Here is a 7,086-nt window from a genome sequence, read left to right as displayed (position 1 = left end):
TAAGCTGATTGATTTCATTTTTATTGTCTGTAAAATATTATGAGCCTTGGCTTAGCTTTTATAGACATCACATGAGCAGAGTTTTCATTGGAAAATGATACAAGGCCACTAATTAATCAAAATAGGAATCCTTATTGATGAAGAGATTCATATTCATGAGAAGTACGGAAGCTATCAAGATAGTTCATCTCCTATAAGATTGAGAATTCAAATGGTGCAAATTCTAATCCTATCTTAACATGAAGTGGTATCCAAACATACTTCAAAAAATTGCTGGTGCAACTATTGAAATTATTCAACAAATAACAATAGGCTCGAGAGGTCAAGCGCAGTGATTTTTTACTTTTTCAGTTTTTTATTTTTCGCCAACAGCAATGTAGATTAGTTGCTGAAGCATAAAGCGAAAGTAGCAATATAGAGTTGAAAGTGATCAAAAATCTTACTTTTTAATCCATACTATAAACAATTAATTTGTTAAAACTTAATAAGAATAATAAAAAGAAATCCTAAACCTAAAAGAGTCAAAGTGCTAGAAAATTTACTAATGTGATATTACTATGTTATTACTTTTCTTCTGCAATTATGGTATCTATTACATACTTCTAATAAGGAAAAATTTAACAACTCAAGGTTTAATGAATTTTAAAATATTAGCAAATTATTAATTTAAAATCTTGTCAAGTGCATAGTAAAGTTTTCAAAAGGCTGGCTGCAATTAGGATTAAACCCTTGACATGACTTTACTAAAATAAAAAATGGATCAGAAGCAGAAATTGATATGCATACATGGAATTAAACTTTGGATTTAAGAGAGAATCTATATATATATATATATATATATATAAGGAGAGAAGTCTAACTTAATATTAAGCCAAGTAGCGTAATATGAACAAGCCACTTGGCAACAAATTCTATTTGGATTAATTATTAAAGAAGTTATTAATTGTAGTTCAAAATATTACCTAATTTAATAATCTACTACTACTACTACTACTACTACTAATAATAATAATAATAATAATAATAATAATAATAATAATAATAATAATAATAATAATAATAATAATAATAATAATGAACTCACGTAATATACTCATACGATATTATCAACACATAGTAGTAGCAGTTGTTAATAATAATAAGAGTGAATCCCACTTTACCCCCCTAACATTTAAGGGTTGGGAAAAGATACCCCTCACATATTGAATGGGAACGATAACCCCCCATCTAATATTTTCCGGTGAGAATCTTTTGTTTTTAATAAAGATCTTTTTTTCTTTTTCTTTCTAGAATTAAATACAATATATAACTCTTATTATTGTCCCATTCACCTATTCCGCTGAAAAACAATGTATAACAACTACTTGAAAAAATCTGTTAATAAATTTCAAGCTAGATGTCGTTGGTTTTTTTTTTTTTTTTTTTTTTTTTTTTTGGACTAGAGGGCCAAGATCTTAATTATTATACAATCTAAATACAGTCTAGTATCAGTACCCGCGCGAGCGGACGATATTAAAAAACACTAATCTATGTTAAATTGTGATGTCGCTTGTTTGAGGACATTGTATCATAATAAAATGTTAAGTATCATCTAACTTTCGATACAATATACTCAAATTAACGATATTTCTGTGAAATTAAAGTAAACAAATTAAATCTTTTTAAATATTATTTGATTTAATCTTTAGATTTAATTCATAATACACACACACACACACACACACACACACACACATATATATATATATATATATATAGAGAGAGAGACTTTTCTTACTATGTGTATATATGAGAAAAGTATTTACGGAATATGACTCAAACTTTCTCTTGTTATTTGTCGTAAGATATATTGATAAATTTAATAATTACTACTTTGCACTATTTTACATAAGCAATTTAATTATCTTTTTTTTGTTTCTAGTCACACACACACACACACACACACACACACACACAATATATATATATATATATATATATATATATATATATATATATATATATATATATATATATATAGAGAGAGAGAGAGAGAGAGAGAGAGAGAGAGACGAGAGATTCAAAACTTGGACATATAGAGAAAAATATAGGTAAGATTTAATAAAGATTAAATCTCGTTTCAATAGCTAGTTTAGTGACTTTTTATTATTTTATTAAAATTAATTACTTATTCTCACCGGAAAATATTGGATAAGGGGGTTATCGTTCCCATTCAATATGTGAGGGGGGTATCGTTTCCCAACCCTTAAATGTTAGGGGGGTAAAGTGGGATTCACTCTAATAATAATAATGAAAATAATAATAAACTCACCTAATATACTCATACGATATTATCAACACATAGTAGTAGAGCTGTTAATAATAATAATAATAATAATAATAATAATAATAATAATAATAATAATAATAATAATAATAATAATAATATCTATATCTATATCTATATCCATATATATATATCTATATCTATATTATATCTATAAATTATAATAAAAGGAGGGCATCTAGCTTAATATTTTGCCAACTGTCATAATATGAACAAGCCACTTGGCAACAAATTCTATTTGTATCAATTCTAAAAAGAAATTAATTGACATTATGAAACGAACTCACCTATTTTGGTGTATTGATTGGAGAACATTATTATTTGATATTCTTGGATTCTAATTTATAGTCAACAATGCTCCTTTAAATGGTCAGATATAATATTGTCCTTTATTACTTTCTGCAATTAAGATAAATTCAAGCCCATATGAAGAGCACCCGTACGATTAAATTGAATGCAATATTAAAATTAAAATGTATCAAAAAATCATGATTAAAATTCATTTGTTTAATATTTTCACTTTAAAATGTTACCGTGTAAGTAATCTATTAGGAATATAGAAAATGATAAGTCTAGATGAAATTGAGATATCAACAATTAGATTTTATCACCTTTCTTATTAATAATAGAATGAATCAATATTAGCATAGTTAGCAGGGAAAAAAAAATATAATGCTACTTTGAATTTTAAACCAAGTTCATACTATATACAGATGTAAAATAGTTTAAACTTAAAATAAATAAATAAAAAATAGGATTTGAATTAAATTGAAAGACAGTTATCTTTTTTAAACTAATCAAATGACTATCCTTCCTAAAAGTTATAAAATGGAACACATCAAAGTTTTTTTGGTACTTCCTTTTAAGAAGAAGATTTTCTTTCAAGCTAGGATAGTAACAGAATCAAATCGATAAGTTTTATGGCTCTGATGAACTAAATTTTATAAATAAATATCGATTTCCTTTTCTATATTTCTCTTTCTATGTAGAGAAAATATTCTAATACAAATATTTGAACTGAAATAAAAAATTTGAATTAAAAGTTAAAACATGTGCAATTTAAATATCATCATATAAGGAATATTAGAATCCCCCCCCCCCCCGTAGATTGGGTTATCTTTGTAATGAATTTATAATGCAATAAAAATTTAAAATTGATTATACACCCTAAAATTTAGGTAACTGATTATAAATTCTAAAATGTTTTAATTCAAATTCTGAATTTGAAATAGTTAGCCATATATTTCTGTGGAAAAATAGTTAAAAAATTATCTCCTTTTTCGGCTTTTCTCTATTTATATATATATTTTTTTAATTTTGCATTCTCTATTATTAATCTGCTATATCTTATTTAAGTAAATAATTTAAAAAAAAACAATCACTAATTAAAAAACAACCGATGCCTTATATGAGTCCAGAAAATCTTCCCGAAATTTGTGGAGATAATTAAGTAATCAGTTACATAAAATTGAGAGAGATTTAAGGAGAACTTCATTAAGAAGGACTTGCGTGGAAGTTACAAAAATGATGAAGCGGGCACATAAATAATGTATGAAATAATAGAATATCAATCAATAATGATATATAATTATGATAGCAAATTATTAAGCAAAAAAAAAGGGTGATAAATTTCTGGAGTCGTTCTATTTATGCCATCAACCAACTCTCCAAAATCCTCTTTGCTTTTGCTTTTCATTGCTTAAAATTTTCAGTGTTTATAATCTGTGTTACTTGTGTAGTTTCTTGATTTTATATTGTTTTGCATAATTATGATATAAAGGTGATTGACTTTCTTGATCTTTTTCTTTTTTATCCTTTCAACACCAGGTTTTGGTAGAGTAGGAGATCAAGAATGTTGATGAGAAGTTTTCTCAAGGATATCACTAATTCAAAATAAGAGTTAATGGAGGTTGAATGTTGAATTCACAACGTATGTTTGGAACAAGAAAATTATTTGTCGCGAATGATTTGAATTATTCATAGTGTTGATGGTTTGTTAGTTTGATGAATGCTTGATTTGGATACAAAAATTTATGCTTCCTCTACTCCAATTTATGTATACTTTTCGCTTCCCAACATTCAAACTGCATGAATTTTGATCATCATCTTGAGATATATTTTTTTACCAAATTGATATGATAAAAGTTATAACTTATTTTTCATGTAGTTTTCAAATAAAATATTAATTTTCAAATATTGAGTTAATCTATTCCAATTTAGCTTCAAAGTTTAATCAAATTGACTCTCAAAAAGTGAAAAGCATCTCATAAATCACATTTTAATATGATTAATATTCTTTAATTTTGTCCGCGCATCGCGCGGGTACGAATACTAGTTTATGTGATTAAAACAAAAATTACCTTAAGTGGGATTGATATTTCGTGTATGTAACAATAATTGATTAAAAAAATCTATAAACAATGAAATACAACTCTTAGTTGAAAGACATTACAGTCGAATCAACCATGCAACATGATGACCAAAATTTCAATAAATATTAGCCTTGATTAATCGATTCAGCATTATCAATATCTATATCTATTAAAAGACAAAACTATGCCAGATTTCTCTGCAAAATACAAAAAAAAAAAAAAAAAAAAAAAAAGGGAACAAATCAAAATAAGAATGAAAATTTAAAGATAAAGTGAAAATTGTAAATCATAAGTTAGACAATCTGCAAGCATACATTAGTAAATATTTCTCATCAAACATGATTAAGAGACAAAAGCCAAAGAAATTGGAAGGCTGAGAGCATTATGAGGGATCATTGGTCATTGCCAACTATTAGGGTTAAGGTTATTAATAGGCCAACTACTGGATTTATGGTCGGTTAACATTTATAATAATTAACGAATTTAATTTATATAAGTTAACTCTAACACGAATAAAAGAAATACACTCAATTTCACAATTCCGTGGAAATTTAATGTAAAAGGTATAGGCCTTATAGAAAACAAATCTTACTTGATTTAAAGTCCTAAATCTTAGGACTTCTTATATAGTTCAAGTAGGAAAGTTTTTTATAAATAATATTTTATTATTTTAAAATTCTAAATATTAAGAAGTATTATAAAGCAAAAAAAAAAAAGAGTTTATGAAGGAAGAAAAAAAAGGTGTGCGAAGGAATGTAAATTGATGCTTTCCTAGGAAAATATGCCGTAAAAATTAGTATACAGGCATTTTGTGTGATTAATATGTCAAAGTCGTATGTGCCTAAAAGAAAGGCTAAATCTTATTAAATTTATTAAGTCACATGGAAAGTTTTGACACCAATTCTGAAAGGAAAAAAAAAGGATTCCTATAAGATTTGTACTTGCTAATGACTTTAGGATTTGATAACTAAATTTTAGTAGGTTTTGAAGTCCTAAAGATTAGGACAATAATTAAATGTCTATTAAATAAATATTTATTTTTTAAATTAAGTGCTTATTTGAAAAAAAAAGTGAGGTGTTTGGTCAAGTTTTGGGAGAAAATAAAAAATAAGACTTTTAATATAGTAGTATATATGTGTGTGTGTTATATATATATATATATATATATATATAAAACACAAACTTTTTAATGAAAAGTCTTTGAGAAAAATTCACACCTACCACAACAAACCACATAAATTATCTCACCAACTTCAAACATTTGGCAGACCACTCATTCAATTCTCATGCCATGAAAATGCTTTTTTAAATTAATTGGCCTCTCCAATCTGCTTCTTGGTTAAAATAACTTTTTAAAATAAATTTGTATTTTAGAAGACCAAGACAGAGAAAAAAAAAAAAACTTGTAAGCAGGCATTAGTAGGTTTTGAAGTCCTAAATATTAGGACAATAATTAAATGTCTATTAAATAAATATTTGGACAATTATTAAATTACAATTTTGTCTACTGTGAAGTCCTTTAATGAAGACAAAAAGATCAATCAACAGTTTTAAGACTCGTGTGCTTTTAATATAGGGAAATCTACATATATATATATATATATATATATATATATATATATATATATATATATATATATATATATATATAATTAATTTACACCTTTTTCTACAACTAAAAGATGTGTATCAATTCTGTTCCCATTTATACCTAAAATATACAAAATAAAAAATTGCACTACAACCCATGTTGTATCCACATTTTTCTCTCTCTCCTCCCTCCCTTCTCCACAAAACAAGATGACTCTCTCTTCCAGTAAAATATTCATAATGTTCTTCAAGTCCATCTTGATGCAGTCAGTTTATCCTTTCTGCTCTCTCTTTCATTTTCTCTCTCCTTCTTTATTTTGCTTAAGATCCATGCTAAAACATAAAACAAAAACGAATATATATTTCCCTTCCCAGACACCAAACATACCTTTCAAATGAAGCAAATTCCAAAATCGGTGCCGCCAAAAATAACCCAAACTCACAAAAGCAAAGTGTGACAAAAAAAAGTGTCCGTGTGTTTTAATTTTGTGTGTGATCGGCATAAAGAATTTTTTTGTAAGCGTATGGAAAATGGAGTACATAGAAAATTTTTTGAAACTCCTTCAATGAATGTGCGTTCAAAAATCATTTTATTATTTTGTATTCCATATTTTTGTTAATTTTTAGTGCATCTATATTTTTTTATGTATTCAATTTTTAGTGTATTACTCATTCCTTCACTAAAAAAAAAATTTGTATGCAACAAGTTGAATACAATTTTTTTTGTATTTATGTTGTTTGAATACCAGAACAATTTTTTGGGAAATACAATAAAGTGAATACAATGTAAAAGTAGTA

The sequence above is a fragment of the Lycium ferocissimum genome, chromosome 6 (assembly GCF_029784015.1).
Source record: "Lycium ferocissimum isolate CSIRO_LF1 chromosome 6, AGI_CSIRO_Lferr_CH_V1, whole genome shotgun sequence".
Taxonomy (NCBI): Eukaryota; Viridiplantae; Streptophyta; class Magnoliopsida; order Solanales; family Solanaceae; genus Lycium; species Lycium ferocissimum.
Note: the sequence above shows the minus strand (reverse complement) of the source record.